This window comes from Eretmochelys imbricata, chromosome 5 (assembly GCF_965152235.1).
Source record: "Eretmochelys imbricata isolate rEreImb1 chromosome 5, rEreImb1.hap1, whole genome shotgun sequence".
Classification (NCBI taxonomy): domain Eukaryota; kingdom Metazoa; phylum Chordata; order Testudines; family Cheloniidae; genus Eretmochelys; species Eretmochelys imbricata.
The window spans coordinates 20,799,328-20,811,076 of record NC_135576.1 but is presented as its reverse complement, the minus strand read 5'-3'; the positions used below and the strand labels follow the sequence as shown (position 1 = coordinate 20,811,076).

The window sequence follows — 11,749 nt, the reverse complement described above, 5'->3', positions numbered from 1 at the left end:
TTCTGTAACCTACGTACAAAAATGGTGCCGCAGTTTGTGTTATACACCACTCCAGCATTACCCACCCACCTGCATTATTTTACATTTCTTCCCATTGATTTAATTCCCTTCAAGATGAGTGCAACAGAAAATTGCAGACTTCCATAGTCTCAGCATGAAATTTTATGAATTTAGGAAGATAAGCTTTCAGGGCAGGGACTGTCTTTATGTGTACGCACAAGTACGTAGTAGCACAATGGGACTCTGAGCTTGGTTGGCGACTCTACCCTGCTGTAATATCAAATAATAACATGTTTTATCAGCTGTGAACATTTCACAAAGCAAGAGCTGCCACTTTCCCTAGAGCTTCCGAATTGCAGCCAACCAAGAGATGCCAAATCGTTCTCTATGAGTATTTTTTTGGCTCCAGGGACAAAACTGGGATTTGTAACATGGTTTAACTTGGAATAATCGTATGAGACCTAGTAGGGTCAAGAAGTAGAGAGATGAGGGCAAGGCTATAGGAATAAACTGTTGGCACATGGGGGAAGTTAATCCTGCTAGCACTGAATGGAAATTGAGTATAAATGGCATGACCTCAAACGGATAGAAAGAACAATGTGACAGAAAAGTGATTTTGTTTTGTGAGGTTTTTATTAACATTTTGCGAGTACAGGAGGGGAAGGAGAGGTATTTTCAGTGTCATGAGTAGGTGGATTTTCACCACGTGACTCCCAATGCCACTAATTAAAGTTGTACCTCTAAATCCCTCTGCTGACAATTTACACCTAGATTTTAAAGAAGATTTAGAATTTGAAAGGTATGATAGCCAGTACAGGAGTTTAAATTGCTTTGCTTCTATCTGTGTGTGGGGGGGAAACGGCGGGGAGGAAATTGTCATAGGGCCAGGCGTATGTTGGTGTGACTGCACTGAAGACAATGGGATTACTCCAAGACTGAAAATCTTGTAATCGAATGTCTGTAGAAAGCAACATAGAGTAACATGAAATAATAATACTAAAGCTTAGCGCTTGTGTAGTGCCTTCGGGCAAAGGATCTCAAAGCAGTTCACACAACTCTTCCAGCACCTCTGTGAAGTAGCTATGGTGAGTATCATCTCATCTCCCTTCTTACATTTATAAGATGCTCTCACTGAAGTTGATAGCCAAAATCCCATTGTCTTCAGTGGGGCAGGACTGGCCTCATAACATGGAGTAAGAGTACAATATGCATGTTAAACATTTTTAGGGCCAAATTCTGGTCCTTGCTCCAACCTCTCGGGGGGAACTCTGTGGCATGTGAGGTGTGTGTTTGGGTGGGTGGGTAAAGGGAAGGGCAGGAGAGGTTTGAGAGATCCTCCTCTGGGGTTTGTTTGTACTTTTACTTTTTCAGTTAACTTGAAGCAGACAAACCCATAATGCCAGGACACAGAGGACCCTCACTGCTCTGCCCTGCTGGCTTGAGGTGAGAGTTATAAGCATTGAAGGGAGAGTAACTAGATCCCAAATCTTTCCACTGGGTGGTTCATCATAACAAGAGATACAACAACGCCTACAAATGTTTCGGAAAGATTTCCTCGCCAATCTCTCCATGCTGCCAAATACCATATACTTAGCGTGCAAAGAATAACGGCTGTTTTCTCGTGTTTGTAATGTTGAGAAGGCACTGCAGAAATAAAGACATCAGAGTCTCAAGGTAGCCTGGACAAGAGAGTGAAAGTCCAGAGGTCTGGGTTCTATTTCTAGCACTGCCATTGACTGACTGAACAACCTGAGGCAGATTGTTAAAACTTCCCATGGCTCAGTTCTCCATCGGTAAAAGGGGGATGATGGTGTTTATCCACTTTCATGAACATCTTTGAGGTCTATAGATGGAAGGCCTTATATAAGTGCAAAGTGTTATTGCAGGAAAGAATGTATGTTAGTACCCTGCTATAAAGACAAGACACAGTAAGACTGATCACTCAGAGCTACATTTTACCCCAGTAGCACATGTGCGGTTCCTATTGAAATCAATTGTCAGAAATGACAGCTCTACATTTTTCCCAGGCAGAGCATGCAACTCTGCTGGTAAATGCTCAAAAATACAAGCACATTTACAAATCAATGGGCAAATAGAGGGCAGAATTTTCAAAGTAGGATGCAGGGATTTAACTGTGATTCCCAATGTTTTAAGTGGTTAACCCCCAACCTCCCCCCCCACAATTATATGGCTGCAATCCTATTCCCATTGAAGCCAGTGATGAAAGTTAATAGAGTTACTCCAGACATACACTGGTATAACTCAGAGCAGAATCTGACCCAATGAATCCTTTCCACTCAAAGCATCTGTGCATATAAATATCTCACTGACTGAAGTCAACCTGATTGCCACATGTGACATGCCATTGCAGTGCTGACTTAAAACCTGCCAGGCACTCAGGTCATCTCTCAGCTTTTTGTCAGCTTAATGAAATGGTGCGGTCACCTTATTCCAGATGTGGCCACTGTTAAGTGCCTGCAAAATGCTTTCCCAGGGGAATGAACTTGCGAGAGAAATGGAAATGACCCACCATAGACTGCATTTGTCTCAGTGTAATCTATTTTATTCTATTTTTTGCTGGCAAAGCACTTTTTACCCTCACCAGTTGTCAACTCTCCTTCCAGTTGTTCTGATTATTATTGCTGTGGGAACCCACTTTTCTCTCCTATACCATGCATTTTACTGATGGAGGTTCTTCAGTTGTAGGGCTTTGCTAACACCTTGTCACTAGACATGGACCAGAATCAAAACTCTTATGCATTGCGGTGGGGATGGTTTCAGAAACCAAACCCAGAGGGGAATATCTTAGCTTTATCTTATGTTGCCCCTCACCATAGTACCTGAGTGACTGTATCTTTATAATGGATGAACCAAAACATGAACTTTGAAGCCTGTACTAATCTCTTGCATTCACGAATGCTATTAGATTCCACTATAAGGAAATGATCCACATGATGGAGAGAATTTTGACAAAATCTTGCTTTTACCTGTTCCGTCTATTCCAAAAATATGTGCACATTTCAAACACTGCACAAGAAGATGAGTAACCTTAGCTCATACTGGCAGCTTATTTCATGAAATTTTCCTTTTAAACTTAAAACATCAAATTCCCTTGTTGTTATTGTCAACTGTTGGTTCTGCAAGCTGTTAAAAAACAAACAGACCCCCCCCAACCCCATATGCATGCACGCGTACACAAACAAAATTCCCCTATGGTTGGAATATGGAACCATAGTTTAATTGAGATACAGATGCATTTTCATAGAATCACAGAAATGTAGGGTTGGAAGGGACCTTGACAGGTCATCAAATCCACCCTCCTGCGCTGAGGCAGGACCAAGTAAACCGAGATCATCCCTGATAGGCATTTGTCCAACCTATTCTTAAAAAACCTCCAATGATGGGGATTCCACAGCGTCCCTTGGAAACCTGTTCAGAGCTTACCGACCCTTCTAGTTAGAAAGTTTTTCCTAACAGCCAACCTAAATCTGTGTATAAAGCCATTTCTTCTTGTCCTACCTTCAATGAACACGGAGAACAATTCATCACTCTTTAGAACAGCCCTTAACGTATTTGAAGAGTGTTATCAGGTTCCCCCCAGTCTCCTTTTCTCAAGACTAAATGTGCCCAGTTTTTTTTAATCTTTACTCATAGGTCAGGTTTTCTAAACCTTTTATTATTTTTTGTTGCTCTCCTCCAATGTAGTCATCTCTTTCCTAAAGTGTGGTGCCCAGACAGAGCTGTCCCTAGGGTACGGCAAATCAGGGTGACCATCCTGGGCTCATTGCTTTGGCGGGGCCCTGTGCTTCATGAGGAGGTGGGCAGGGAGGATGAGGAGGAGCCCCCCTACCAACCTTCCCCTCCCCACCAACCTTCCCCTCTCCCAGGTGCCTCATGCCCGCCAGCAGGCTCTGCCAATCAGCACTTCCCCCTCCCTCCCTCCCAGCGCCAGCTTCCAATCAGCTGTTTAACGGCATCAGGAGGTGCTTTGGGGGAGGGGAGAGGAGCTAGGGTGCAGCGCGCTCAGGGGAAGGGGTGGAACTGGTTGGGGAAGAGGCGGGGTGGGGCCTTGGGGAATGGGGTGTAGTGGGGGCAGGGCCTGGGCAGAGCCAGGGGGAGCACCCCCTGGCAGATAGAAACTTGGTGCCTATGTCCTGAGCCCCGCACCCTTCTAGAGATGGTCCTGTGCCCAGAACTGGACACAATTCTCCACCTGAGGCCTCACCAGTACTTAGTACAGTTACCTACCCTCTCTTACCTATGGCACTCCTGTTAAATATACCCCAGAATTATATTAGCCTTTTTAAAAAATGAATCACATTGTTGACTCATACTCAGTTTGTGATCCTTTTCAGCAGTACTACGACCTACCCAGTTATTCCCCATTTAGTAGTTGTGCAGCTGATTTTTCCTTCCTAAGTGTAGGACTTTGCACTTGGCTTTATTGAATTTCTTGTGGGTTTCCGTCCAATTCTCTAATCTGTTAAAGTAATTTTAAATTCTAATTCTGTCCTCCAAAGTGCTTGCAAGCACTCCCAGCTTGTTGTCATCCAAAAATTTTATAAACAGGCTCTTCATTCCATTATCCAAATCATTAATGAAAATATTGACTGGTACCAGACCCAAGACTGACCCCTGTGAAACCCCAGTTTGACAGGGAACCATTGGTAACTATTCTTTGAGCATGGTCTTTCAACCAGTTGTGCACGCACCTTATAGGAAATTCATCTAGACCACTTTTCCTTAGCTTGCTTATAAAAATGTCATATGGGATTGTGTCAAAAGCCTTTCTAAACTCAACATACAAAATTTTCCTTATGCTTTCCTCAGAATATCAGGTCATAACTATTTAAAGGTTTTCTATGCATGCAAACCATACATCCACATACCTTACCTTCACTTGGTGCAACCAGGAGCAAACAACTTTACATGATGTTCTTCACTGCTGGCATTGACAGGGTTGTTCAATGCTTGTTACTTGGCTATGTACTCTTTTGGCCTTGCGCATTTAGATTATTTCTTCCATATGAAGCATGACACAAACATTGGTTTCACTAAGAACTGTTACCATTTGGGAGATCTCTGTGTCTTGTTTCCTAGTCAAAGACATTGAACCTTGGAGTATTATTTATTGGCTCAGTAGCACAAATGTGACTTAAATGTCCTCTAAGAAAGTGTTGGCTAAATTTACCTCAGTATAAAGGAAAAGAAGGCATTGTGATCCATGGTAGGTGAATTAAAGCCGTTTATTTGACATTGATTGCAGAATTTACAGCACTACCATTTAATGATAGGAATAAAAATATAAAGAATCCAGTGTAAGCAATGTTGTAGACAAAAACATCAGGATGGGAGAATAATGGCATCATGATGAAAACACAGCAAATAGAAAATAGCTTCTCAAAACTCAACCAAATTATCGAAAGGACTGGGAATTTAGCAAAGGGTTTAAAGTGCCCCAATGTGTCAACAACTACCACGATGTTCAAGTTTTAGTCAATGCAGTTGTTGAAACATACAACCGCAGTAACAGCTTTTTGCAAAACTTTTTTTTTTTTTTTCATTTGCTGACTTACAGATGCGGAATAAGGAACATTCCTGTTGGAACAAAGCTCAGAAAGAATTGTTGTATCCCTACACTGAAGGAAAGGATGTATGTGAGAAAATGCATTGTTCTTATAGTTGCAAGTGTGACGGCTAATTAACAGCACTTATTAACCTTTGAGAGGAATACTCCTTTCCACACACACATGTATGTTAGCTCCCATTGATGGTCATGCCAGTGTCAGTACTGTGTTGAGGGGCGCCTAACCCCTTTTTATGGAGCTTTCTCCTGCAGTTTTCATGTAGCCAAGTTGCCACCGCTCCAAACAATACAGAAACCACGACCCACGGCAGTTTGCGTGTGTCAGGACTGCAAGCTCTGGCCTGAAAAGTAGCACCTCTGATTTGCATTTTTCAAGGAAAACAGAGTGTTAGGAAATTTAGGTACCGTCATTTTAAAAAGTGCTTAAAAATATATATATTGGCCTGGATTCTCCACTTAACTTTAATGGGTCTATAGAGTGTGGGTCTATACAGTATAGAATTTGGCTGTGTTGTCATTGACACGTACTGTTGCTTTAAATGGGTTATGAACTAGGCCCATAGTGATGGATGTTTTGATTTTTTTTTTCAGTTTCTGGTGCATAAATGGCCATTTTTTTCATTTTTAAAATAAGAAATTAATGCAGAGCTTTAAAGCAGAGCTGCAGAGTCCCTCTTGCTCCCCTCTGTTTTCTCATTCCAGGCCCACCCTGCTGTGTCGCTCCCAGAGTGGAATGACTTTTAGTCACACAGCTGCATGTGGACAATGGGTTTGCACTCAAGTCTTGTCTTGCATTGACAAGAGAAGTTACAAACTGCTACTTCAGACCCGTGGTGCTGGTTTGCAAAGCCTGGACACCAGCTGAGCTGTCAAAGGAAATGGTTGAAACAAGATGACTATGGTATTGGCTTTGTTTTTAAATGGATTGTTTTATTTTGTTACATGTAGAAGGCAAGTTTAGGGGACAGCTGTGCCAGGAAAATGTGGAGCCATGAAGGCAAGCACAGATGGAACATCTAGAAGACTGCTCAGAGGTCAGGTCTTCCCCATAAACTGACATCAGTATAAGTACATGGCTCAGGGGTGGGAAAAATCCACACCCCGGAGCGACACAGTTGTTCCGACCTAACCGCCAGTGTAGACAGCGCCACGTCAACAGGAGGCCAGAGCTGCCACCTCGGTCAGAGTAGCAGCATCTTCACTGAAGCGCTGGTGCAGCTGTGCCACGGCAGTGTTTTAAGTGTAGACCTGCCCGGAACTACGGCACCTAAGGAACAGCAGATCTGTGGGCATGAAATTTGATGCCTAAAAGAGAATTTGATTCTTCTACTCTCCCCATCAGCCTCAAAGCATCCACGAGACCAAATGAGGAAAAGAGAGAGGAGACTCAAAATAACATCCTGAGCTCTTTAAAATCAAACACAAAAGGGATATTCTGCTTTGGGACGGACAAGTGACACCCAATGAAATTAAATGAGAGCAGCATCTGAGTCAAAGAGCTCAAGAGAGGAATATGAAGTGAATTAGCACCAAAGTGCACACTTAAAATGCTTTAGTCCCCCCAAAATGTTCTAGACTCTAAAGCCCAAACTACCCTTTTGCTGACAATGGTTGTCAACAACACGTTACAATTGACCTGTTCTGTAACCAGTGTAACTGCTGGTTTGGATGGGACAAAACTACTTTCAGCACCATTGCAGGAAGTTTTCTTGAAGCATGGTACCATCGTTTTGTCTCATCTGTGCTAGTGGTAGAACAGTTGGGCACAGGTTCAGCAGGCCTGGTTACTAACAACTGTGGTCCACAACAGGTCAACTTACTTCAGAGAAAAAAGCAATGGAAAATGATGGCTGGGGTGTATCTTCCAATTCCTCCCAGAGACCAAGGAAGGAAAGGGCTATTTTTAAATGCCTTTTTTACTCAGAGAGATAAACAAAGGAAAACTTCACCTTTTAAATGCATGTCCTTGTTCATTTATTTTGCATCTTATCAACTCTGAATGAGGCCACTCAAGGAGAATAAGATGTTCCATAGCTATAGTAAAATGAAGGTTAACTGAATTTGTGGTACCTTCCCAACACCCATCCTTAAATAATTTTTTTCCTTTTAGAATAAACCAGGAGCCATGCAGGAAGAGAGAGAATAATGATACATGGTTCTTCTGAATCTATATCCTAGATTCAGAAGAACCATGATCAGAGAAGATCATGAATGAGAAGATCCATGATCAGAGACTTGCACAACATTAACAAGGGCAAGTCATTTTATGGGAACAAGACATGGGACCTCAGCCAGAGCAGCACCTCTGCTGCTTCTTACTGCTACAGTGGTGGATTCACACAGTAAAGGCTGACTCAGGGGGTTAGCTTGTGTGTACTTTACTTCAGTTTCTTGTGATAAAGTGAGTTACACAATACCGTGCAACTTCCACATACGGTGACACGGTGATTTGCTTTTTATGCCTGTCACTGAAGTATGTCATTGTTGGCCTAGATAGCAAATTAATACTAGCTGAGGTACCCCAGGGAATTAGGGTTTGAATGTCAGGTTCAGAAGACCAGAGAGACTGTTGGGAAAAAAAATAAAGGGACATTTATAACTTCTACCTTGGCTGACTTCTGTGTGGTGATTTGCCCTGAGCAATGGCAAAAGCCCTATAAAGACAACCTGGGGGTAAAATTCATCCCTGGGTTGGAGTCCAATTACTACAAGAGGGACGTATTTGGGCCTTTATGTGTGAATTGTATTCAACAGTAGAGATGCAGAGGTATAGAAAAAGATGGAGGGGTCTGCATCCTGTGACTCCTGTGAGGAGAGTAAAAATTAAGGTGTACGTCCTGCTCATCTCCCCCAGCAGCTGTGCCAACAATGTCATCAATTGCCTATTGTCCTTTCCTCTGCCATTTAATGGACTAGTGAAAGGCCAAGACTTGTTGCATTGCCAACAAGAATGCATAAAACTTGCAGCAAGCAAACCTGTCTCATTCTCAAGCTTCATAGTAGGTCCTGAGCCTGAAATGACTTGTGCACATGCTTAATTTTAAGGACTCTGAGTAGTCCCATTGAGATCAATGGATCGACAATCAGCACATACAGTTAAGGACATATGCAAGTCACTGCAGGATTGGGGCCTTGGAAAAGAGGTTTGGAAAGGGGGCCCATTACAGAGAGTCTGCAGCATAATTAAGATTTTTTCCTTTATGCCCTGATCTTCCCCATTCCTTTATAATTCACCTCTGGTGTTAGCTAAGTTTGTCACAGTCCTAGGTTAAAATCTATGACATTTTTACAAATACATCTGCTCACTTGGAGCCTGATCCTGCATACAAGGTTGCATTTCTCAGGATCAGGCTCTGCAGTATTCCAAATGTGCCCAGCTCTGCTTTATAGTCTGCTACAAAATGTGGTATTTCAGGGTCTGATACTGTGTCCACTGAGATCAATAGCAAAGCTCCCATTTACTTCAGTGATGCAGGATCAGACTCGAGATGGGTTTCTAATAACTGTAAAAGGCACCTGAAAATAAAGGACCTTTTCATTGCACAAGGAAGCAAAAATGTTGGGTTTTCCTCCTTTATTGAACTTTGGCAAATCATGTGGGTGTGGTTTTTTACATCAATAGCTATAAATAAAAATTTGAAAATTATACAGTATTTGTTATTAAGATAAAGGACATCTATTGGCACAAATCATTGAGTAAAAACCTTTAATAATAAAATAACATTCACTCTGTAGCTACTTTATTTGTCTGGAAAACTCAGCTTACACTCAATTCAACATATCACCTCCACAAAGTTAAAAAAAAAGACATAAAATGGCATAATAAAATATACCTTAAATTTCATAATACAAGTACCTTGGCAAATCTTAGTAAGCTGGACCATCTACTGTTTGTTATAAACAGTAATGGACATTGTCATTGTCTCACATACCCCTTGTTTCCTTTGGACTGAAAAATTAATTTGAACTTAATGTATAGATATTATAATAACTGCATTAAGCAGGAATAGTTTGTGGATCTGTTAGCATGAGTTGAATTTACTGAAACAAATATTGATTCTGTTTATTGCGGAAGAACATATAAAGCTTTCTGGAAGATTAAACACTATTACAATCATTAACTGTCTTACAAAACCTATTTAAAATTCTTGTATCCATTATCATCTTTGGCAGATAAATAAGGGGAAAAAATAAACAGACTATATTACAAAGCTTCCATTATCACAATCTACTTCATAAGGCCAAATAAAAATATGTTTCTTTGCACTAATGAAAGCACATCTCCAATATATTCTTAATGCCAGATAATATAAACACTGTACTGATGTTAAATTTAGATGTTGTGTATAGTAGACTGCCGCTTTTATACCTTCTGTTTCCTAAATTGCACTTTCCTACGCAAAGTAAAGTGTATTTAGCAGTTGATTTGGCTTTACGTTTAGCATGATCAATGAGTTAGGTTTATGTAAAAGTTTGCAAGTGGGTGAGTGAACCCAAATATAAAAAAAAACACTAAATTTGCCAAAAATTAGTTTTTGTGCGTTCTTGAAGGGTGGATTAGTTTAGTATATAGAGAGAATTTTAAATTGGGTACAAAGTATTTTATTAAATACTAACCGTAAACTGAGGGCAATGAGGGTTGGGTGTGTCCCAAAGGGACTGAACAAAAAAGAGCTTCAGTATTTTTTCAGTAAGATTCAAATAAAGCCAATGTATGCACTTCAGACGAGAGAGAGACGTGAAATACAGTTGCATAGGCAAGACAGATGGGAGGGGATTCTAACTATGTTTTTTAGACTGAATCACTGAGGCAGTCTGAATTGTTGTTCTACGTTAGATCGGCTAATACTGAAGTTTTTGGTTCATGCTGAGTGCTGACTTATTATAAAATACAAGAAGAAACCAAGCACAAAAGGAATCAGAATGGTTATTCCCAGCAAGATCAGTGGAAGAAGTCTGGAATTTTTATGAAGCTCCATAATATCTACATTTACATTTGAGGGTATTACATGTTATGTCTAAGCTTTCCGCCATAAAGCCAAAATAACTCCTTTTATTTTTGGAAAAATGCACAGTAGACTCAATTTTGACTAAGACGTATTTTGAAATGACCCACTCATAAATTAAATTTATTGGCCACAGGGAACTGCCAGTTGGTCAAACTTTGCTTTGAATAAAATTTCTTGTTTTATAACTGGAATCCAATTTGATTTTGTTTTTTCTTAAACATGGCCTGATCAGGATAGAGTTGAATAGTGATGTAACTTCTCATATAAACAAGTATTTCAACTGCATGAGGCAGAACTGTGCATGTTTTCACAGTTTAAATGTATACACAATTGTTCCACAACTGCTAACAGATAACAGGCTCCCATGCATAAATTCCATTAAACCAAAGGTTAAGGTCTATTTCTGAACGGAAAAAAAAAAATTTGCAATTAAGAACCACAATGCATCACACTGCTAAACTTTTTTTGCCTCATGCATACAAATTATAGCACTGATTGGCAGTTGCTAATTAGAATACTACACTGTAACACAGAACAATTAGTTGTTCAGACCAAGTAGCACAAATGTAGAAAATAATCATTTTTTTTTCAACAGAGCAAATTAACACAGATTGTTTCTTCAGCAAAATATGAAACTGTAAACTTTGGGCTCATTCTGCAACTTTCCCCAATCCAGAATAAATAAAAAATCCAAAGGGAAAAAAGACGGACGTACATTATTTTAGCGCACCTTTTTTGTCTATTACAAAAGCACAACCTAAAACGTATAAAGCTTTTTTTTTCTTTAAATCACAGTTACCAAAAAGAAACAGTGAATAATTTATTACATACGCTATAATAACATTACTCTAAACACTATTATCTATGAGGTATATCTGAGAAAATTCGGTAAGGAATTGCGCGGTCTGCGTTGCCAACATGCCCAGTTTTATATTAAAGCTTTGGAACCGTGAAGAAATAGAAAAGGAGGAGGAGGAGGAGGAAGAAGAAGAAGAAGCAGCAGAAGAAGAAGAACCTTTGGTATTTTTACAAATATTGTTCTTTGTGGGGTTGCATTGCAAAGCACCACAGTACAATAAGCCCACCAGGTACGATATGGCGGCCCAGTTGAAGCTGAGGTATTCACAGGAAGAATTTAAAAAAGCACAGAGAG

At 40.5% G+C, this 11,749-nt stretch overlaps 1 long non-coding RNA gene across 1 annotated transcript; it reads left to right on the top strand.

Moving 5' to 3' along the window:
* Positions 1–1,264: 1,264 nt before the first annotated feature.
* LOC144264827 (uncharacterized) lies at positions 1,265–10,697 on the top strand. The gene is made up of 3 exons (XR_013346113.1): positions 1,265–1,443; positions 5,579–5,653; positions 6,290–10,697. It is a non-coding gene; the product is annotated as an uncharacterized LOC144264827 (long non-coding RNA).
* The last annotated feature ends 1,052 nt before the right edge of the window (positions 10,698–11,749 follow it).